The following is a 24197-nucleotide window of genomic DNA, read 5'->3' as shown; positions in this document are numbered from 1 at the left end:
ACGAGGATATGTCCCAGACCCAACCTGCCCCCACCTCAAACCTGTGCTGCCCTGACAGTCCCAAGGGAACCCTACAAACTGACATCAGGAACCTGGGCTTGCAACTTGTCTTTCCCAGGGAAAAAGGCTGCACTTTGTCTCCAGGGGCTGTGGCCCTGAGTGGCCGGCTGCCTGCAAAATATCCGAACGGACGAGGATATGTCCCAGACCCAACCTGCCCCCACCTCAAACCTGTGCTGCCCTGACAGTCCCAAGGGAACCCTAAAAACTGACATCAGGAACCTGGGCTGGACACTTTTCTTTCCCAGGGAAAAGGGCCGGTCTTTGTCTCCAGGGGCCTGTGGCCCTGAGTGGCCGGCTGCCTGCAAAATATCCGAACGGACGAGGATATGTCCCAGACCCAACCTGCCCCCACCTCAAACCTGTGCTGCCCTGACAGTCCCAAGGGAACCCTACAAACTGACATCAGGAACCTGGGCTGGCCACTTTTCTTTCCCAGGGAAAAGGGCCGGTCTTTGTCTCCAGGGGCCTGTGGCCCTGAGTGGCCGGTGGCCTGCAAAATATCCGAACGGACGAGGATATGTCCCAGACCCAACCTGTCCCCACCTCAAACCTGTGCTGCCCTGACAGTCCCAAGGGAACCCTACAAACTGACATCAGGAACCTGGGCTTGCAACTTGTCTTTCCCAGGGAAAAAGGCTGGTCTTTGTCTCCAGGGGCTGTGGCCCTGAGTGGCCGGCTGCCTGCAAAATATCCGAACGGACGAGGATATGTCCCAGACCCAACCTGCCCCCACCTCAAACCTGTGCTGCCCTGACAGTCCCAAGGGAACCCTACAAACTGACATCAGAAAACTGGGCTTGTACCTTTTCTTTCCCAGGGAAAAGGGCCGGTCTTTGTCTCCAGCGGCCGTGGCCCTGAGTGGCCGGCTGCCTGCAAAATATCCGAACGGACGAGGATATGTCCCAGACCCAACCTGCCCCCACCTCAAACCTGTGCTGCCCTGACAGTCCCAAGGGAACCCTACAAACTGACATCAGGAACCTGGGCTGGCCACTTTTCTTTCCCAGGGAAAGGGGCCGGTCTTTGTCTCCAGGGGCTGTGGCCCTGAGTGGCCGGCTGCCTGCAAAATATCCGAACGGACGAGGATATGTCCCAGACCCAACCTGCCCCCACCTCAAACCTGTGCTGCCCTGACAGTCCCAAGGGAGCCCTACAACCTGACATCAGGAACCTGGGCTGGACACTTTTCTTTACAAGGGAAAAGGGCCGGTCTTTGTCTCCAGGGGCTGTGGCCCTGAGTGGCCGGCTGCCTGCAAAATATCCGAACAGACGAGGATATGTCCCAGACCCAACCTGCCCCCACCTCAAACCTGTGCTGCCCTGACAGTCCCAAGGGAGCCCTACAACCTGACATCAGGAACCTGGGCTGGACACTTTTGTTTCCCAGGGAAAAGGGCCGGTCTTTGTCTCCAGGGGCCTGTGGCCCTGAGTGGCCGGCTGCCTGCAAAATATCCGAACGGACGAGGATATGTCCCAGACCCAACCTGCCCCCACCTCAAACCTGTGCTGCCCTGACAGTCCCAAGGGAACCCTACAACCTGACATCAGGAACCTGGGCTGGACACTTTTCTTTCCCAGGGAAAAGGGCCGGTCTTTGTCTCCAGGGGCTGTGGCCCTGAGTGGCCGGCTGCCTACAAAATATCCGAACGGACGAGCATATGTCCCAGACCCAACCTGCCCCCACCTCAAACCTGTGCTGCCCTGACAGTCCCAAGGGAACCCTACAAACTGACATCAGGAACCTGGGCTGGACACTTTTCTTTCCCAGGGAAAAGGGCCGGTCTTGGTCTCCAGGGGCCTGTGGCCCTGAGTGGCCGGCTGCCTGCAAAATATCCGAACGGACGAGGATATGTCCCAGACCCAACCTGCCCCCACCTCAAACCTGTGCTGCCCTGACAGTCCCAAGGGAACCCTACAAACTGACATCAGGAACCTGGGCTTGCAACTTGTCTTTCCCAGGGAAAAAGGCCGGTCTTTGTCTCCAGGGGCTGTGGCCCTGAGGGACCGGCTGCCTGCAAAATATCCAAACGGACGAGGATATGTCCCAGACCCAACCTGCCCCCACCTCAAACCTGTGCTGCCCTGACAGTCCCAAGGGAACCCTACAAACTGACATCAGGAACCTGGGCTGGACACTTTTCTTTCCCAGGGAAAAGGGCCGGTCTTTGTCTCCAGGGGCTGTGGCCCTGAGTGGCCGGCTGCCTGCAAAATATCCGAACGGACGAGGATATGTCCCAGACCCAACCTGCCCCCACCTCAAACCTGTGCTGCCCTGACAGTCCCAAGGGAACCCTACAAACTGACATCAGGAACTTGGGCTGGACAATTTTCTTTCCCAGGGAAAAGGGCCGGTCTTTGTCTCCAGGGGTTGTGGCCCTGAGTGGCCGGCTGCCTGCAAAATATCCGAACGGACGAGGATATGTCCCAGACCCAACCTGCCCCCACCTCAAACCTGTGCTGCCCTGACAGTCCCAAGGGAGCCCTACAAACTGACATCTGGAACTTGGGCTGGACAATTTTCTTTCCCAGGGAAAAGGGCCGGTCTTTGTCTCCAGGGGTTGTGGCCCTGAGGGACCGGCTGCCTGCAAAATATCCGAACGGACGAGGATATGTCCCAGACCCAACCTGCCCCCACCTCAAACCTGTGCTGCCCTGACAGTCCCAAGGGAACCCTACAAACTGACATCAGGAACCTGGGCTGGACACTTTTCTTTCCCAGGGAAAAGGGCCGGTCTTTGTCTCCAGGGGCTGTGGCCCTGAGTGGCCGGCTGCCTGCAAAATATCCGAACGGACGAGCATATGTCCCAGACCCAACCTGCCCCAACCTCAAACCTGTGCTGCCCTGACAGTCCCAAGGGAACCCTACAACTTGACATCAGGAACCTGGGCTGGACACTTTTCTTTCCCAGGGAAAAGGGCTGTTCGTTGTCTCCAGGGGCTGTGGCCCTGAGTGGCCGGCTGCCTGCAAAATATCCGAACGGACGAGGATATGTCCCAGACCCAACCTGCCCCCACCTCAAACCTGTGCTGCCCTGACAGTCCCAAGGGAACCCTACAAACTGACATCAGGTACCTGGGCTGGACACTTTTCTTTCCCAGGGAAAAGGGCTGGTCGTTGTCTCCAGGGGCTGTGGCCCTGAGTGGCCGGCTGCCTGCAAAATATCCGAACGGACGAGGATATGTCCCAGACCCAACCTGCCCCCACCTCAAACCTGTGCTGCCCTGACAGTCCCAAGGGAACCCAACAAACTGACATCAGGAACCTGGGCTTGCAACTTTTCTTTCCCAGGGAAAAAGGCCGCTCTTTGTCTCCAGGGCCTGTGGCCCTGAGGGACCGGCTGCCTGCAAAATATCCGAACGGACGAGGATATGTCCCAGACCCAACCTGCCCCCACCTCAAACCTGTGCTGCCCTGACAGTCCCAAGGGAACCCTACAAACTGACATCAGGAACCTGGGCTGGACACTTTTCTTTCCCAGGGAAAAGGGCCGGTCTTTGTCTCCAGGGGCTGTGGCCCTGAGTGGCCGGCTGCCTGCAAAATATCCGAACGGACGAGGATATGTCCCAGACCCAACCTGCCCCCACCTCAAACCTGTGCTGCCCTGACAGTCCCAAGGGAACCCTAAAAACTGACATCAGGAACCTGGGCTTGCAACTTTTCTTTCCCAGGGAAAAAGGCCGCTCTTTGTCTCCAGGGGCTGTGGCCCTGAGTGGCCGGCTGCCTGCAAAATATCCGAACGGACGAGGATATGTCCCAGACCCAACCTGCCCCCACCTCAAACCTGTGCTGCCCTGACAGTCCCAAGGGAACCCTACAAACTGACATCAGGAACCTGGGCTGGACACTTTTCTTTCCCAGGGAAAAGGGCCGGTCTTTGTCTCCAGGGGCTGTGGCCCTGAGTGGCCGGCTGCCTGCAAAATATCCGAACGAACGAGGATATGTCCCAGACCCAACCTGCCCCCACCTCAAACCTGTGCTGCCCTGACAGTCCCAAGGGAACCCTACAAACTGACATCAGGAACCTGGGCTTGCAACTTGTCTTTCCCAGGGAAAAGGGCCGGTCTTTGTCTCCAGCGGCCTGTGGCCCTGAGGGACCGGCTGCCTGCAAAATATCCGAACGGACGAGGATATGTCCCAGACCCAACCTGCCCCCACCTCAAACCTGTGCTGCCCTGACAGTCCCAAGGGAACCCTACAAACTGACATCAGGAACCTGGGCTGGACACTTTTCTTTCCCAGGGAAAAGGGCTGGTCTTTGTCTCCAGCGGCCTGTGGCCCTGAGTGGCCGGCTGCCTGCAAAATATCCGAACGGACGAGGATATGTCCCAGACCCAACCTGCCCCCACCTCAAACCTGTGCTGCCCTGACAGTCCCAAGGGAACCCTACAAACTGACATCAGGAACCTGGGCTGGACACTTTTCTTTCCCAGGGAAAAGGGCTGGTCTTTGTCTCCAGGGGCTGTGGCCCTGAGTGGCCGGCTGCCTGCAAAATATCCGAACGGACGAGGATATGTCCCAGACCCAACCTGCCCCCACCTCAAACCTGTGCTGCCCTGACAGTCCCAAGGGAACCCTACAAACTGACATCAGGAACCTGGGCTTGCAACTTGTCTTTCCCAGGGAAAAGGGCCAGTCTTTGTCTTCAGGGGCTGTGGCCCTGAGTGGCCGGCTGCCTGCAAAATATCCGAACGGACGAGGATATGTCCCAGACCCAACCTGCCCCCACCTCAAACCTGTGCTGCCCTGACAGTCCCAAGGGAACCCTACAAACTGACATCAGGAACCTGGGCTTGCAACTTGTCTTTCCCAGGGAAAAAGGCTGCACTTTGTCTCCAGGGGCTGTGGCCCTGAGTGGCCGGCTGCCTGCAAAATATCCGAACGGACGAGGATATGTCCCAGACCCAACCTGCCCCCACCTCAAACCTGTGCTGCCCTGACAGTCCCAAGGGAACCCTAAAAACTGACATCAGGAACCTGGGCTGGACACTTTTCTTTCCCAGGGAAAAGGGCCGGTCTTTGTCTCCAGGGGCCTGTGGCCCTGAGTGGCCGGCTGCCTGCAAAATATCCGAACGGACGAGGATATGTCCCAGACCCAACCTGCCCCCACCTCAAACCTGTGCTGCCCTGACAGTCCCAAGGGAACCCTACAAACTGACATCAGGAACCTGGGCTGGCCACTTTTCTTTCCCAGGGAAAAGGGCCGGTCTTTGTCTCCAGGGGCCTGTGGCCCTGAGTGGCCGGTGGCCTGCAAAATATCCGAACGGACGAGGATATGTCCCAGACCCAACCTGTCCCCACCTCAAACCTGTGCTGCCCTGACAGTCCCAAGGGAACCCTACAAACTGACATCAGGAACCTGGGCTTGCAACTTGTCTTTCCCAGGGAAAAAGGCTGGTCTTTGTCTCCAGGGGCTGTGGCCCTGAGTGGCCGGCTGCCTGCAAAATATCCGAACGGACGAGGATATGTCCCAGACCCAACCTGCCCCCACCTCAAACCTGTGCTGCCCTGACAGTCCCAAGGGAACCCTACAAACTGACATCAGAAAACTGGGCTTGTACCTTTTCTTTCCCAGGGAAAAGGGCCGGTCTTTGTCTCCAGCGGCCGTGGCCCTGAGTGGCCGGCTGCCTGCAAAATATCCGAACGGACGAGGATATGTCCCAGACCCAACCTGCCCCCACCTCAAACCTGTGCTGCCCTGACAGTCCCAAGGGAACCCTACAAACTGACATCAGGAACCTGGGCTGGCCACTTTTCTTTCCCAGGGAAAGGGGCCGGTCTTTGTCTCCAGGGGCTGTGGCCCTGAGTGGCCGGCTGCCTGCAAAATATCCGAACGGACGAGGATATGTCCCAGACCCAACCTGCCCCCACCTCAAACCTGTGCTGCCCTGACAGTCCCAAGGGAGCCCTACAACCTGACATCAGGAACCTGGGCTGGACACTTTTCTTTACAAGGGAAAAGGGCCGGTCTTTGTCTCCAGGGGCTGTGGCCCTGAGTGGCCGGCTGCCTGCAAAATATCCGAACAGACGAGGATATGTCCCAGACCCAACCTGCCCCCACCTCAAACCTGTGCTGCCCTGACAGTCCCAAGGGAGCCCTACAACCTGACATCAGGAACCTGGGCTGGACACTTTTCTTTCCCAGGGAAAAGGGCCGGTCTTTGTCTCCAGGGGCCTGTGGCCCTGAGTGGCCGGCTGCCTGCAAAATATCCGAACGGACGAGGATATGTCCCAGACCCAACCTGCCCCCACCTCAAACCTGTGCTGCCCTGACAGTCCCAAGGGAACCCTACAACCTGACATCAGGAACCTGGGCTGGACACTTTTCTTTCCCAGGGAAAAGGGCCGGTCTTTGTCTCCAGGGGCTGTGGCCCTGAGTGGCCGGCTGCCTACAAAATATCCGAACGGACGAGGATATGTCCCAGACCCAACCTGCCCCCACCTCAAACCTGTGCTGCCCTGACAGTCCCAAGGGAACCCTACAAACTGACATCAGGAACCTGGGCTGGACACTTTTCTTTCCCAGGGAAAAGGGCCGGTCTTGGTCTCCAGGGGCCTGTGGCCCTGAGTGGCCGGCTGCCTGCAAAATATCCGAACGGACGAGGATATGTCCCAGACCCAACCTGCCCCCACCTCAAACCTGTGCTGCCCTGACAGTCCCAAGGGAACCCTACAAACTGACATCAGGAACTTGGGCTGGACAATTTTCTTTCCCAGGGAAAAGGGCCGGTCTTTGTCTCCAGGGGTTGTGGCCCTGAGTGGCCGGCTGCCTGCAAAATATCCGAACGGACGAGGATATGTCCCAGACCCAACCTGCCCCCACCTCAAACCTGTGCTGCCCTGACAGTCCCAAGGGAGCCCTACAAACTGACATCTGGAACTTGGGCTGGACAATTTTCTTTCCCAGGGAAAAGGGCCGGTCTTTGTCTCCAGGGGTTGTGGCCCTGAGGGACCGGCTGCCTGCAAAATATCCGAACGGACGAGGATATGTCCCAGACCCAACCTGCCCCCACCTCAAACCTGTGCTGCCCTGACAGTCCCAAGGGAACCCTACAAACTGACATCAGGAACCTGGGCTGGACACTTTTCTTTCCCAGGGAAAAGGGCCGGTCTTTGTCTCCAGGGGCTGTGGCCCTGAGTGGCCGGCTGCCTGCAAAATATCCGAACGGACGAGCATATGTCCCAGACCCAACCTGCCCCAACCTCAAACCTGTGCTGCCCTGACAGTCCCAAGGGAACCCTACAACTTGACATCAGGAACCTGGGCTGGACACTTTTCTTTCCCAGGGAAAAGGGCTGTTCGTTGTCTCCAGGGGCTGTGGCCCTGAGTGGCCGGCTGCCTGCAAAATATCCGAACGGACGAGGATATGTCCCAGACCCAACCTGCCCCCACCTCAAACCTGTGCTGCCCTGACAGTCCCAAGGGAACCCTACAAACTGACATCAGGTACCTGGGCTGGACACTTTTCTTTCCCAGGGAAAAGGGCTGGTCGTTGTCTCCAGGGGCTGTGGCCCTGAGTGGCCGGCTGCCTGCAAAATATCCGAACGGACGAGGATATGTCCCAGACCCAACCTGCCCCCACCTCAAACCTGTGCTGCCCTGACAGTCCCAAGGGAACCCAACAAACTGACATCAGGAACCTGGGCTTGCAACTTTTCTTTCCCAGGGAAAAAGGCCGCTCTTTGTCTCCAGGGCCTGTGGCCCTGAGGGACCGGCTGCCTGCAAAATATCCGAACGGACGAGGATATGTCCCAGACCCAACCTGCCCCCACCTCAAACCTGTGCTGCCCTGACAGTCCCAAGGGAACCCTACAAACTGACATCAGGAACCTGGGCTGGACACTTTTCTTTCCCAGGGAAAAGGGCCGGTCTTTGTCTCCAGGGGCTGTGGCCCTGAGTGGCCGGCTGCCTGCAAAATATCCGAACGGACGAGGATATGTCCCAGACCCAACCTGCCCCCACCTCAAACCTGTGCTGCCCTGACAGTCCCAAGGGAACCCTACAAACTGACATCAGGAACTTGGGCTGGACACTTTTCTTTCCCAGGGAAAAGGGCCGGTCTTTGTCTCCAGGGCCTGTGGCCCTGAGTGGCCGGCTGCCTGCAAAATATCCGAACGGACGAGGATATGTCCCAGACCCAACCTGCCCCCACCTCAAACCTGTGCTGCCCTGACAGTCCCAAGGGAGCCCTACAAACTGACATCAGGAACCTGGGCTGGACACTTTTCTTTCCCAGGGAAAAGGGCCGGTCTTTGTCTCCAGCGGCCTGTGGCCCTGAGTGGCCGGCTGCCTGCAAAATATCCGAACGGACGAGGATATGTCCCAGACCCAACCTGCCCCCACCTCAAACCTGTGCTGCCCTGACAGTCCCAAGGGAACCCTACAAACTGACATCAGGAACCTGGGCTTGCAACTTGTCTTTCCCAGGAAAAAGGGCCGGTCTTTGTCTCCAGGGGCTGTGGCCCTGAGTGGCCGGCTGCCTGCAAAATATCCGAACAGACGAGGATATGTCCCAGACCCAACCTGCCCCCACCTCAAACCTGTGCTGCCCTGACAGTCCCAAGGGAACCCTACAAACTGACATCAGGAACCTGGGCTTGCAACTTGTCTTTCCCAGGGAAAAGGGCCGGTCTTTGTCTCCAGGGGCTGTGGCCCTGAGTGGCCGGCTGCCTGCAAAATATCCGAACGGACGAGGATATGTCCCAGACCCAACCTGCCCCCACCTCAAACCTGTGCTGCCCTGACAGTCCCAAGGGAACCCTACAAACTGACATCAGGAACCTGGGCTTGCAACTTGTCTTTCCCAGGGAAAAAGGCTGGTCTTTGTCTCCAGGGGCTGTGGCCATGAGTGGCCGGCTTCCTGCAAAATATCCGAACGGACGAGGATATGTCCCAGACCCAACCTGCCCCCACCTCAAACCTGTGCTGCCCTGACAGTCCCAAGGGAACCCTACAAACTGACATCAGGAACCTGGGCTGGACACTTTTCTTTCCCAGGGAAAAGGGCCGGTCTTTGTCTCCAGGGGCTGTGGCCCTGAGTGGCCGGCTGCCTGCAAAATATCCGAACGGACGAGGATATGTCCCAGACCCAACCTGCCCCCACCTCAAACCTGTGCTGCCCTGACAGTCCCAAGGGAACCCTACAAACTGACATCAGGAACCTGGGCTTGCAACTTGTCTTTCCCAGGGAAAAGGGCCGGTCTTTGTCTCCAGCGGCCTGTGGCCCTGAGTGGCCGGCTGCCTGCAAAATATCCGAACGGACGAGCATATGTCCCAGACCCAACCTGCCCCCACCTCAAACCTGTGCTGCCCTGACAGTCCCAAAGGAACCCTACAAACTGACATCAGGAACCTGGGCTTGCAACTTGTCTTTCCCAGGGAAAAGGGCCGGTCTTTGTCTCCAGGGGCTGTGGCCCTGAGTGGCCGGCTGCCTGCAAAATATCCGAACGGACGAGGATATGTCCCAGACCCAACCTGCCCCCACCTCAAACCTGTGCTGCCCTGACAGTCCCAAGGGAACCCTACAAACTGACATCAGGAACCTGGGCTTGCAACTTGTCTTTCCCAGGGAAAAAGGCTGGTCTTTGTCTCCAGGGGCTGTGGCCATGAGTGGCCGGCTGCCTGCAAAATATCCGAACGGACGAGGATATGTCCCAGACCCAACCTGCCCCCACCTCAAACCTGTGCTGCCCTGACAGTCCCAAGGGAACCCTACAAACTGACATCAGGAACCTGGGCTGGCCACTTTTCTTTCCCAGGGAAAGGGGCCGGTCTTTGTCTCCAGGGGCTGTGGCCCTGAGTGGCCGGCTGCCTGCAAAATATCCGAACGGACGAGGATATGTCCCAGACCCAACCTGCCCCCACCTCAAACCTGTGCTGCCCTGACAGTCCCAAGGGAACCCTACAAACTGACATCAGGAATCCGGGCTGCTGAGTTTGCTTTCACCAGTAGATATCTTTCATTTTTGATCCGGGCCCAGCACTCCTCCTGGTGCCTCACTCCATGAGTGTCCTTTTGCCTCCTCCATTTCCAAATACCGCAGTATTTCTCTGAGACCCCATCTGCCACCCGCAAATACTCAGTGGTTTTTTTTTGGTGCTTAATGCCTCTTGGAAACTGACAGTATGAAACTTGGTTCTTGTTTTTTTCTGTGCTGGATTTCTCCTGGAGAAAGCTGCCAGCATGTAACCCTTACCACAACCACTTTGCTTGGCCCAGAAATCACATCCTTCAGACCAGCAGCGTGGGACCCTGCCCACTGCCCCTCCACTGGCACCTTTCCAAAGCCTTCCACTACATTCCAGTAATACTCTGCGTTTCCAGCAGGCAGCCTGTCTGACCCTCATCCTGACCCTAAAAGTGTGCTAAGGAATTCTGAAATAGCCCTTAGGGAGGTGTAACAATACCCTAAAAGACACCAGAAAAGTCCTAAAAAGCCTTCAAAATCCCCTAAATATTCCTAATCGTCCTGCAAAAAAACTCAAGGAAACCTGCTCAGCCTCCAAACCCTGCCTGCTGCTCTCTAGCCCACAGATGTCATCCCTACCTTTTTGCAGTGGGTCCTGTTGTGCTCTGAGGGTTCTGTCGTTGTCCTGGTGTGAGGGTCGCTGCCTTGTCCCAGCGGGAGGGTTCCGGTGTGGTCTCGCTGTTCGGGTTGCTGTGTGGTGTTGCTGCTGTCAGGGGTGAAAAGGGAAAAGGCTGTTGTTAGGGGGGCTGCTTAGGCTGAGGTTAGGGCTGGGCTCAGGGGTGGTGCACCTGTAGCCTAACTTGCCTCCTAAGCTGTACCCTGTAGCCCTCATCTCCACTGCACTGCCCAGCCCTCAAGCCCTCCCTCTGCCCCCCAGCCCTCAGGCTCTGTGTGTCACCCTCCAGCCCCCCCTTTGCCCCTCAGCTCCTGTGGGTCACCCTTAATCCCTCTCCTTTGCCCCTCAGCCCCCAGCTTCTCTGTGTCACCCTCCAGCTGCCCCTGCTCCCCTCAGCATCTCTCTGTGTCACCCACTGTCCCCTCTCCCTGTCCCTCCCTCAGCTCCCAGCCTCTGGCACCCTCAAGCCCCTCAAGCTGCCCCTCAGCCTCTATGTGCCGTGCCAGGAAAAGACCCTAAAAACATAAAAATTCCCTAAAAAACCTTCATCTTCAAAATGTCCTAAGAGCCCCACATAAACACAAAAATAGCCTCAGAATACCCTTAAAATACAAGTAAAATACCCTACTTTTAAAAAAAACCCTAAAACACCCTTAAAAATCCCTAAAGAACCTTTTAAAAATCCCTAAATATTCCTAAAAGAGCTCTAATAATACCCCTAAAATCCTTAAAATGCCCTGATAAGACCCTAAACAGACCTAAAAGCTTCCTCAATAAACCTAAAAATACCCTAGTCCTAAGAGTCCTCCACATACCCCCAATAGTCTTAAAAAAGCCCTAAATATTTTTAAATAGTCCTAGGAAAGCACCCCCCCCCCAAAAAAAAAAAAAACCTAAAAGTTCTAATTAGTACTAAGAAAGCCCTTAAAATACCCTAAAATATCTTTTAAAAGCCCTGAAAAAGCCCTAAAAGTATCCTAAATATTCCCAGAAAAATCCTTAAAAACTCCTGCAAAAAAAAAAAGCCCCTAAAATATCCTTTAAAAGACCTAAAAAAACCCTAAAAAAGTGCTCAGTCCCCAAGCTCCACCGGTCACTCTCTAGCCAGCAAACATCATCCCCGCCTTTTAATTAGGGTCACTGTCTGCAGCTGCTGGCAGGGTTCTGGGGCTGTCCCGGCATTAGGCTCGCTGCCTGCAGCTGCTGTTGGGGAAAACTGGTGTTCTAGGGGTGCTGTTTAGGGTGAGCTTAGGGTTGGGCTGAGGGCTGCTGCTGTACCCTAACCCTTCCTGGTACCCTGTGTCCTGTCCTTCCTACCCCTAACCCTCAGTGTCAGCTCTCCACCTGTCAAGTCCCCCCCTCTTTGCCCCTCAGCCCACAATGTCTGTGTGTCACCCCAAGCCCCCGACACTGTCCCGTGGCCCCCTAACCTCCACCGTGCACTCTCCACCTGGGTAGGGGTGATTTTAAAAGTGAGGTTAAGGGTGGTGTGAGGGCTGATAAACCTGTCACCCTCAGACACCCCCCACTTTGTCCCTCAAGGCAGCCCCTGCCACTCAGCCTCCTTGTGTCACCCTCAAGTTCCCACCGCAGCCTCTCAGCGTCTCTGTGCCACCCTGGAGCCCCCCTTTTTACTCCTAAAGACCCCTTCTGCCTCTCAGCTGCCCCCACGTTTTGTGTCACCTCCAGCCCCCTCCCCTCAGCCCCAGGTGCCTTTGTGACACCGCAGAGCACACAGATGTGGTCCCTGCCTGTTTTATTTGGGTGTTGTCCTGCTGTGAGGGCCGCACTATCCCCACGAGTCCAGGCTCCCAAGTGCTGCTGCAGGGAGTCGCAGGTGGGCAGTGGAGGAGTGAGGGATGGAGAAGGGGCCGGCTGGGGAGGGGTGAAGGGAGGAGAGAGGGTGGGGAAGGGGCGGGCTGGAAGTACAGGTAGGGGTGAGGGGTGGAGACGGGGACACAGCAGAACCGGGCTGAGGGGAAGGGGTACATTTGGAGGGGGCACCCCATATACCCCAGAACAAAGCTGCAGCACACTACAATTCCGAATGCCGGAGCAATGCCGAACACCTGCTTAAAACTGACATCAGGAACCTGGGCTGGACACTTTTCTTTCCCAGGGAAAAGGGCCGGTCTTTGTCTCCAGGGGCTGTGGCCCTGAGTGGGCGGCTGCCTCCAAAAAATCCAAGCAGTGAAGGATATGTTCCAGACCCTGCATGTATCATAGTGGTGTGTGTCAGCTTATAGTTAGGCCGTCATAACTCAAAATTCCCCATTTTGATCTAATCTAACCCTTTCCTAGGCATAAACATTTCTTAGCATGTTTATGGGTGTTTTCTTGTGAAAGAATGTCCTTTCAGTGTCTGTCCTTAAAACCTCTTAGGCATTCCCAAGGGATGACTAGGCTAATGCTGGTCTCTTTTTATCCATATTTAAGTCATTTCAATGAGGGATTTTAACCAGTGTTCTGTGGCCCTGAGTTGTGCTGTATGGACAAGTCCTCTGACTCCTTTAGGCATCTGGGAAACACCTGTTTTGGGGAAACCTTATCTCTTCAGTTTTAGTTGGAGGTGTCTTGGCTCTGGCTTTCAGCAAATCCTGTAAAGACCAAAATACAGATCTATGTTTACAAGAAAAGATGAAAATCCCCAAAGCCTTTGTACCCCCTCTGTGGGTGAAGACAATAATTTGTGCACAGTGCCAAACAGATGAAAGAGCTGCCTAAGTACTGAGTGCTGTTGTGAGCAGGACTCAGTGGGTGTGAATCCCTACAGCTCCACTGAAGGGGATGAAACTCTGCTGCTTTCTATCTGCTTTGGACTCAGCCCCTCTTGTATTTATTACTGTTATCACCTGAACCTGAGTTGCAGCTCTCCCCCATGTTTACTCATCACTGACCTTATCACATCTCCTTTCATTTGCTTCCTATCTGAACAATTTACATTTCACCTCCTTGGAGCTTTTTTTTTTTTTTTTCAGATGAAACTCCTTTCATCTCTCATCATAATGTTCAATAATGACATTTCCATTTGCTTTCTTTTTCATGAGGCTTCTTTTTGAAAACAGGATCTGACCTCTCTCTTTGTATTCTCCCATCAGCCAAGAATCACATTGAGCATGAATTTAATTGACTTATTACATCTTTACAGAATGTGGGTCCTTTAGGTTTGTGTGTGTTCTGTATGTTTGTTTGTTAATTCCTGGGTCTTTGAGAAGTAGATTATGCAATTTCCAGAGCTTATTTCCCATTACCATTGAATCTTTCAACTGAACTGAATTTCATTGTGAGATGGAAAATAGAATGAACTGAAAATTCAACTGAAAACATGTCAGTATTGTTGATACATGTGCTAGTGCTATTATAGACTTTATCAGCTTATTTTCTCTTCTGGGGCTGAGTAGGGAGGGTAAACATCAAATAAACAAAAGCAAGCAGATTTTTTTTTTTCTTTCACTGAAAGAAATGTCTATATCACACTGAATAAAACCTTATTTGCCCTGTTTTGATGAACATGAAACCCACCTGATCCTTTCTTCAATCCTCAGACGGAAAACTGCTCATTTCAAGAAATGTCCAGCATCACTTTTATGTAGCAACCTCCTTATCTGGTGCAAACTGGCCCCTCACTATTGATCCAGAGGGAATGCCATTGATTTTGCCTGCAGAGAATCTGGCCCATTATGATGAAAAGTGGCATTGGTGCTGGTGGCACCTTGTGGCTCATGCCAGCAGGGTGCTGCTGTGACACACAACAACACAGAGAAAGGACCAGTGGGTACAAAACCTATTTTCAATGTTTACGTTGCATAAACAAATGTTGCTTTGTTGCTGGGATCATGGGAATATGCAATATTTCCTGGGAAGCAGAGTATGGTGGAGAGCTCAGTGGACTGCAGTCCCTCCCTCCTGTGCTGTACCCCCAGAGAATGTGATGCGTAACCACTGTGGCTCTTGTCTTTTTCTCTGATATACCAGCAGTTCCTGCATTTTATTTGCCTTTTTGAGCATTTCTGAGCACTAAACTAGCATTTTATAGAAGTAATTGCATTGACTCCAAGATCCCATTCCTGACTGGGAATGTGGAGTTTGGCTTATTTTCCCTGTGTACATTACTTAGCACTTATCAAACACTAAATTTCATTTGTCATCACTGAATCCTTATCTCAGGAGTATTCTGTGATTCTCTACAGTCAGGTTCAGATTTGACTATGCTCAGTTATTTTGTGTCTTCCACAAACTCCATCTTCTTTCTACAAACCCTCTTTTCCAGCCCAATTATGAATATATTAAATATGTTTATTCCTGACTTTTTAGGTGATTTAACAAGAAAACTTCTCCCATCCCATGAGCTCAGAGCTGTTTTAAGAGCTTTGAGATGTTACCATGAGAGGTTTGTTTTGTTTTTTAATTTCTGAGCACTGCGTTGACTAAATCATCCTTATTGATATATTCCTTAATCACTTGGAAGAGCTTGGAATGATTTGTGAGAGATGACTTCACTCTACAACTGCTGTATTGACTCTTCCCAAAGAATAATGTGCTGCCCATGTGTTCACTAATTCTGTTTGGGTTACTTTCTAATAATTTGGCCTGGTGCAGCAATCAGACCTGGTGATATGGGCTCCAGAGTTGGGGTTTTTTAATTATTTTTTTTTTAGGCTGGAGTTATATTTGCCAGTTTTCCTTCTGGTATGGAGATTTCTTTCCACTGAGGTCAGGAGGTGGCTGGCACGACTCTGTGTGATGCCAGCCAAGGAAGGATCAACATGGACTAGAATCTCTTTATTTTAGGCTTTGAAATCTCCCATTTGTCACAGTTTTTCTCTTCACCACCATTTTTATGTTTTGGGGGCAACCCTTCCAATCCCTATATGCGGCTTTGTCACTACACCAGGTAAAAGTTGCATTTATGGAGTCTGAGCATATTGGGATCATGTGTGAGTTTTTAAGGATAAAGCTTTGCCTAAGAACCTGGAGTCTGAACAAGCAATACTTGTGCTCGAGGCTTCCTTCTGATGGGAAGAGAAGCAGAGCTGTGCGCAGCAGGAGACAAGGGTCCTTCAAATCACAATCCTGCTTCAGTCCCTCTTCTTTATGAATCATTTGTCCAGCAAACTCAAGAACCAAATGTAGATTATCCTCAGTGGAAGAGGATTTTACCTTTAGCTGGTATAAATCAGAACAGCTCCAGGGAAGGTTTGTTTTTTTTTCCTGAGCTAAGGATCTGGCCACTTTCACACTTCTCATTTATATCTGTGGATCAATAAAAAAATTGAAATAGTTTTTTTTTTTTTTTAAGTGACACAAATCCCACAGCTCTGTCAAAAAGCTTTGTATCATTCTTGCAATTCCAGTCAGCCTTAAACTTGTGCTGTCCATCTGTCTTTGGGAGAGGTTTGTTTATTTTGGATTGCTGGGTTTGTTTTAAGACTGGTTCCCTCAATAAAATGCCTGGGTGGATCAAGGTATGGTACAAACCCAAGCCTGAGAATGGCCAGTTCAAATGGACATGGTGATTTTCATGTCAGTAAAATCCTCACTTCTGACATTAATTGAGGAACAATCTCAGCACAGCAGAAGGTTCAATCTGGCCCCTTTCTTGTCTACTTTGTGCTGGTTTGGTGGATAAATTGGGGACTGCTGCCTGCAGAGCTCTCTTGCCCCTTTTCACCAGCATGTATTTCAATCCCAGCATCATATAAGCTTTTATTTTCTTAATATATTAGATAGCCCTTAAATGACAAGACAGGCCCTGCAAAATTGCTTTTCCCTGCAGGCTAGGATCAGCCTCACCAGTCCTTCCTACCCAGCTCTGCTTCTTTCCCAGCTGCTTTAAAGTCTCATCACTTCTGAGTGGGAAGCCTTAAATATTTCCAGTGACATTTCCTTGGCCTCCAGTGATTTAATATTATTAACCTGGTGTGTTATTAAAGTGACAGGAGGTGTCTCCCCCTCTGCAGGTATATTTTCCTGAAAACTCATTTGAATTTTTATTACTTTATTCTGAGGGGCAGCTGGTAAAGCACAGAAGGGGCAGGGAGGGCAACGGGAGGGAAATGCACCTGGTTTTGGGGATGGAGATCTCCTCAGTACATATATTACAGGTTCTGGTATAGCTTATTCCACCAGAGTTTACTTCAGATTTAAGTGTATTTCTTAGCTGGAGCAGTCAAACTAAAGTATTTGCAAGAAAAACGTCTCTTTCCAGAGTCTGCAGCCCATTTCAACAGCATAACCTGGGGGTAAATGGGCTTTTATGTCCTTTGCAAATCCCACAAATTTTATGCTTTACCCATGTCTCAGTCCAACTCTGCTTAAGTTTCATCTTTCAGTTGTTACTGTAGGAAAAATTTAATGTGCAGAGTGAAAAATCTATAAACTTAGGACAGTGGAGAAATAAAGCCAGATTTTTAGCCAGCATAAATCAGTAGCACTAAAATCATTGGAATGGACCTGTATTAGTTCCCTCTTGCTGCACACAAGTCTACAGGGCTTTGTTTGCACAAATATGAGGGGGAACTGATTTTAACCACTCAAAAAAGAAAAAGTATTTCCACAGCGAGATCACTGTCTAATGAATGTCCATACATTTTCAAGAATGTTTAGAAAACTGTCAGTTATAAAGTGTTCTTTTTCATTCTAGAAGTGAAGAAAAGATGAGAGCCTTTCTAGCCAGTCATCCAGAAAAGCCAGGTTATTAGATCTCCATCAGCTACTGACACTGTTAGAACTTAATTTTGTCATGCTTTTTTCCTGCCCTGTCCAATTTGTCATGGGTAATTTTTAAGGAAGTTTCAGCAAATTCCAACATCTCCAAATTCTTTGTGAAACTGCCCTTTTGTGTTGTTCTCCAACAGGCATTTGGTTCAGTACTTTGCTCCAAGCCCATCTCTTTGCTTTGTTCATTAAATGATGTCTTTCTGAAAGGTTATTTGAAGATATTTCCTTTGTCTCTGGCTTATCAGCTCCTTTCCATCTGCCTATCTCGGCAGCAGCACATTGATATTTTAGACAGTTCACTAAAAACTTTGCAAGTTAAGAAACGATATCCAATCCTGCCAGGGCTTCATTCTTAACCAAGGCATTCATGACTTTTCTGTCAGGCTATAAAACTGGTTTTGTAGCAAAACCCTCCCATTCAGGTTTATTTTTACCTTTTCCCTCTATATAATCTTCAAAATCACTTTAGAAAAATACTGTATCAAAAGCTGATATTAAACTTTTGAGTGCCTGGCAAATGATTCAAAGCAACGGCTCACACTGGGGTAAACCCAGAGATTTCTTTTGTAAAGTTCCACCTACATAATCTCTTAGAGGTAGATTTTTAGAACTCGCTGTTTACTTTAGTCTGGAGGCATTTTCTTGCTTTTATGGCTTATCTACTTGCTGTCCACCAGTCCTTTTAGATAGGAATGTTGCTGGTTTCCTACCCTTTAATCTTTTTCTCTTGCTCAGAAGTTGCCTTTGCTGTCACCCACCCCAAGCTCAGGCAAACCATGAGCAGCCCAGCTGGTCTGTAGTGGATGGCTGGAGCAAAGGCTGGATGCAGCCTGGGAGGGAAGGGAAACTATGCTGGGAAAGGCAAGATGGGCAAGGCTTGCTTCCAACTGAGAGTGAGTTTGGATTAGAGATTGAAAAAAAATCCTTCCCTAGGAGGGTGGGGAGGCCCTGGCACAGGGTGCCCAGAGCAGCTGTGGCTGCCTCTGGATCCCTGGGAGTGTCCAAGGCCAGGCTGGGCAGGGCTTGGAGCAGCCTGGGACAACCTGGGACAGTGGGAGGTGTCCCTGCACATGGCAAGGATGGGATGAGATGGGCTTGAAGGTCCCTTCCAACCAGGCCATTCACCAGTTTGTCCTGAGTTATGCACAAACCTCCATGTCACTGCAGGGTGTTATCATTTATTGTTTCTGACTCAAGATTTCTCAGTCCTCATCACCTCATAGGATGACTTGGTCCACAGTTCTTCAGAAAACAGACAGAAGAGGGAGTGTTTAAAATTTATTCTTTTTCTTTGTTTGTGTTTAAGGAGAGGTTACAAAGTGCTTTGTGGTCTGACTTTTTTCCCAATTTGATTTAAACTCCTTTTCTAGTGAAAACCCTGATATTAAAACAGATCCATTTCTATCAGAGTAAGTAACTTCCATTAGGTGTTTACATCTTCAAAAATATTCTACATTTAAATGAATGCCTTGTGGTGCACTAAAAAAAAAGTCTTTAGCGGGAAATTCTCATTTATTTTTAATGCTGAGTCCCTAAAAAGCCAGACTTTGAAAGGAACAAAGGACTGAGTGGAAGTAAAATGATATGTGTTCTTTCTGAATCACTCTGATGCAAACATCAAGCAATCCCACAGCCACTTTCAAACGGACCTGTGCTATTCCATGCCACGTGCTCTCCAGGAAGCAGTTTAGCTTGGTTTATATTTGCTTCTATTTCCTGAGCTGTGAGCATGGGTGGCCATGAGCCTGATCTGGCGGTCCACAGGCCCTGCTGAAAGCCCCTTTTTTATCCTCTGTGACTTTCCTCAGACCAGCAGCTCAGTGAGAGGGAACCACCCTTGGGGACTGGGATAGATCCCATGGAGACTCCCCAGACCTGGGAGCCCTCACACCCCTGGGGGAGGGATCATTTTCCTCCTGGGTATCTCTGAGTTACCCTTTGGGTGAAGAGCTGTGACCTTCTGGGTGCCCTGGGTAGAGAGGCCTCCCCTGTGTGGGTGGGTGCAGCTTTGGGACATGGTTCTTGTTCCTGTAGTAACAACATCCCCAAGATGTTCACCAGACCCGTAACTCTTCCCAGAGTGGTGCAGTGCCCACCCCTGAATGTGTCTAAAACAAGCCTGGATGTGGCACTGGGTGCCAGGGCTTAGTTGAGGGGTTGGGTCTGGGTTGGACTCGATCTTGAAGGTCTCTTCCAACCTCGTGATTCTGTGATTATGTGAATTCCCTGTCACTGGCTGTCACCATGGCCACCCCACTGTTCATTGGCCATTGGTTTGGTTGTGAATTAGTTTATTTGTTTATTTTAAGTTGTTTCCATGTATCTCAGTTACAAGGAGCATCTGCAGAGCAATCCTTTCCCTGCCATGCAGAGGGAATTATTTATCACCCCACTCTTGCTCAGATGCACAAATAACCAGCACATAGTTCAGGCACAGGGACTGGGCATACCCTTGCTGCTGCTCTTCCTTCCACAGGCACACAGCAAATGCAGGATTTCCATCTCCTTGTGTCTCTCCCACACCTTATTCCCAGCCCCGACCACAGAGAAGCTGTTCCCACTCTCACTGCTCCATCCTGGACACATTTTGCCTGCTAACCCTTTATCCAGCAAGGGTGTTCACACATCCAGGTGCTGATTGCCTCCACCAGCCCAGAAAAGCTCCCCTATCCCAATATCTCCCAGGTGCAGCCTCCCCAGGCACATCAGTGCCACTGGCTGCTTCAAACACAGCACCTGCAACCCCCAGCCACACTTTCCTGCCTCTCCTGCTTCACACCTTCAGCCTCCCAGCCGTCCCTGTGGGCCATTAAAGGGATTTTGGTGTCCAAGTGATGCTGCACTCCCTTTCCAACGCCGTTGCTGTTACATAAGGCTGGGTGCCGGGTGCATGAGCCATCCCTGAGCACATAATGGATGCTGCGTTTGCCTACGCTTACTGTACTTTCAGTCTCTACATCAGTGCTTTGTAAAGCCCTTTGGGACACTGGGAATGTGAAAGACTATATAAAAAACCCAAAGCCTATTCTATTCTAGAACAGTGCTTTTAAGTCCTTTTATCACAGAATGAGGCAAGGGTTGAATTTAGCCCAGAAATAGCAATTTAAAGTTTTCATGAAAGACTAGAACACTGTATGTTTGGTATATTTTAACATAATCTGAGAACACTAAGTGCACTAAAAGCATTCCACTTATTTGTGGGTGGGGATCTGGAAAGGATGGGGGGAAAGATACATACATGTTTTTTCTTTGGGAGTGTGTTTATTACAGAACCTGACAGAGATCTACCAGGAGGACAAAAGGGAGGGGTAGAAAAACACTCTCAGAAGGGTCTCTGATTGTATGGATTCTAGAAGGTAGTGAGTGGCCTGCTTCTGCTGTTTGAGTGTGGAGAATTATTTAGGATGTGATCAGGAAGAATATAAGGGAGCAGGCTTTGAGTTTCACCAAAGTTATAAGGTTCTGAGTTAAACACAGTCATTGGTAGGACGTGGCTGCCAGCAGGTGCCAGGGGTTTAACCAGGGCATGGGGATCTAAGGGCAGGCAGTAGGAGATGGCACTGGAAAAATAAGAGCAGGCATCAGCCAATTCAGAATTCAGGCAGTTGCCTCCAGCAGCACATGGGACATTGCAGTGGGATTCAGGAAAAAGAAGAAAAGGGGATCTGAAGTGTCAGGATTTTGTGTCCAAGCTCATTTCATATCTCCTCACTGGTTATCCCAGGTCAGCTCTGAACGTGGACACCAAAACAGCCCCCACCATGGCTGGATATTTTATTACATGGACCTGTCAGACAAATCCAACACAATCTGAAAGTACCTAGAAGTACCCTCTTGTGCCACTTCCTCAAATTTTGCTGCATTGACACATTTTGGCAAGAGTGAGTGTATACTGATATTAACTTGGAGGTCTTTGCTACAGGTATTTCATAGTATCCACTGCAAATAGGTGTATACATAGAAATTTCCCAAAGAGAAAATGCTTGTGGTAAAGCCCTATTAATTAGGTCTTGCTGAACTCACCTAGTTTAGTCTGTTTTTAATCTGTGTAGTCACTTTTCTATCAGTGTAGCTCTAACTTTTTAGAATCAAAACATTTTATGATACTGAGTCAGAGAGGCTTTGCTGAAGCCAAGCCCATCAATGTGATTATCAGTTCAACTTGGAATCTCCCCAAATAATTAAATCAGGCTTATTTGATAAAACCTATTTTCCATAAAATCATGTTGACAGTCATTAATTTTATTCCTATCCCTTAATTCTTTAATAATTGGTTCCTCTATTAGCTCTTCCATTATTTTCACTGCATTTATGTCAGGATAAATTAGCAATCCAAAGTAATTTGTAATCCCATACAGTGAGTTTTATTTTTAATGTCACATTGTTATCAGACCATCCTGTTACCTGTAACTCTCATATTATTTATGACTTTTATTTGTATTTATGGGTTAGATATCTTCCAAACTGTCTCTTGATTTTGATTTAAAGTACCCAGACTGGTTTATAATAGTTGTTGTTCATCTGCTGGTGAACTTAAATGATCTCTTCACCTTCCTTGCCATCAGCAGTTTTCAGTTCAAAGGCTGTCTCTCAGCAAGATCAACTTCTCATCTGGTTGTTTGCCAAAGCCTTTCAGCTAATTTACCCTCTCTCTGTGGAGATCTCCATGCCATGTAAGCCTTGTCTTTTCTTCCTTCCCTTCCTTTTTTCATTCTGCACTTCCTTAAAAGACCTTCTTTTACAGTTAGTGCACCTTTTTTTTTTTTTAGAATGTTGCTTTATCAGCCTTGGTTCTCAGCCCCTGGCCTGGGGAGCGGGGCTGTGACTATCCACAGCCCTGTTTTACATTCCTGAAGAGCTGGGTGGGGTAGGGAGGAGCAACAGCTCATGTTTTACCAGGACTGAATTTAGCACTTGTGGATTCTTCCCTCTGGAAGAGGTCCTACTCCTGCAGCCAGAGGGAATGCTCGAACACAGAGCTGCTTGAGAGCAAATTCTATCTTTTTGATAGAATTTTGATGCCACTTATCCTCCAGATCTCAACTGTGATAGACACAACTATTCCTGTGCCTCACTTCCTCCTCACACTCTGTGCACATCAGCTGCCTTGATTTATTTCTAAACCTAGACACAAAAACACTCTGAAACCTGCTCAGGTCCTCTTGCTTTTCCAAAAATCATCAGGGTTTTTTCCTGCTACAGATGTTATTTTTGTCTCAAAAATAAAAGAGTAGAGGTAATAGTTCTGCCCTCCTACAGCAAACAACCTATTGGGAAATTCTGGGATTACAGAGGACTACACCAGCTTGTAAATCCTGTGAGGAGTAGCTGGAGAAGCTGGAGTTCTTTAGCCTGGAGAATAGGAGGCTCAGGGGAGACCTTCTCACTCTCTACAACTCCCTGACAGGAGGGTGGAGTCAGGCAAGGATTGGTCTCTTCTTCCTGAGGACAAGTGGCCGGACATTTGAGGACATTGTCTCAAGTTGTGCCAGGGGAGGGTCAGGTTGGACATTAGGAGGAATTTCCTCACTAAAAAGGTGTTCAGGCATTGAGAACCAATTTTCAACCTCCCAAACTAGAGAGGTTTGGAGTTGCCATCTCTGGAGGTGTCCAAGGAAGGCCTGGACATGGCACTCAGTGCTCTGGGCTGGTGACAAGGCAGGGATTGCTCAGAGGTTGGACTCGATGGCTTTGGGGCAATCAAAACTTGGTGATTCTGTGGTTTGTACTTCAAATTACAAATCAACCTAAAGCTCACTTCAGGCATCCTCTAAACCTTTCCTCAGAGCTATCTCTTTATGCTGTACTATACAAACTTGATATTGAATAGAATTCCCTTTTTTCCATCATTATTAGCAGTTTGTCATCTCTGCTTTACCATCCCTGGCTGATGTATATTGGAACAGGTTGATACTTTTGTTAGGGTTTGCTTTATCCATTACTTACTTTAAAAACCATCTTTATTTTCTTTGGCTCTGCCAAAGATTGATTTTCCCCTGGTATATTTTGTCTATATCAAACCATGTTATGTTTAAAAGGGCCAATAGGCAGTTAATTTCAGATGTGGATTCCTGCTTTCATATAACAATAATCATCATAATCATAAAAATATGGGGAAATAGCACTTATGTATTTTTATTTCCCTTGTCACTGCAAGTCTCTGTACAATATTGTTCAATACTATTATCTTGGTTAATTTTTAATATCACAAGCACTGGAGTTTCTACTGTTTCTCCACAGTGATATGTCCAGAATTGAACAATATTCTTTTTCCATTTTTTCCCCTAATCATGACCTTACATTTTACTCCAGTGAAGTTTTGCCAATCTGCACTGTTGTAATTGAGGGCAAAACTTGGCCCTTTGACATCAATGGAATTATAGTAGAGATGAATCTATTCCACTTAAAGCATAAAATCTTTCCTTGTAAATCAATCCCTCCAGTCCCTAAATCATCTCTGAAGATGTTCTTTGAGTTCCCTCCAAGTTGTCAATACATTGTTGATGCTGAGATACTCAGAACTGACTGCATGTTTGTCTCATTGAGCCCAGAGGGAGAAAAAAAAATGACTTCACTTGACAAGAATTTATATATATCCTAAATAACCCTGTTCTGTTATTTGCTGCCATATTAACCTGATGTACTAATGTGTGATTTATTATTATCCTCTCTGAATAATTCACTTCCTGAATAGCTGCAATTCAGGTGGTTTGCATTGGTTCATGTTGTTGTGCAGCTCAGATGTTGCTGCCTCTCCTGATTCCAGGCTGACCAGCTGCTTTACTATTTTTGCACTTGGGTTTTTTGCTGATTTTTCACCTTAGACAAATA

At 49.8% G+C, this 24197-nt stretch overlaps 1 long non-coding RNA gene across 2 annotated transcripts in view; it reads left to right on the top strand.

Moving 5' to 3' along the window:
* Positions 1-24197, top strand: part of LOC137486291 (uncharacterized) — a 69536-nt gene that overhangs the window by 35578 nt on the left and 9761 nt on the right. The window contains exons 1-2 of one of the 2 annotated variants that reach the window (XR_011005667.1): positions 19719-19997; positions 21091-21247. This is a non-coding gene — a long non-coding RNA (uncharacterized lncRNA). Of the gene's footprint in view, positions 1-19718; positions 19998-21090; positions 21248-24197 lie in introns of those variants that run through there. The other variant, XR_011005666.1, reaches the window with a different exon arrangement.

Source organism: Anomalospiza imberbis, chromosome 21 (genome assembly GCF_031753505.1).
Source record: "Anomalospiza imberbis isolate Cuckoo-Finch-1a 21T00152 chromosome 21, ASM3175350v1, whole genome shotgun sequence".
NCBI lineage: Eukaryota > Metazoa > Chordata > Aves > Passeriformes > Viduidae > Anomalospiza > Anomalospiza imberbis.
Note: the sequence above shows the minus strand (reverse complement) of the source record. Positions and strands in the feature narration are given on the sequence as shown.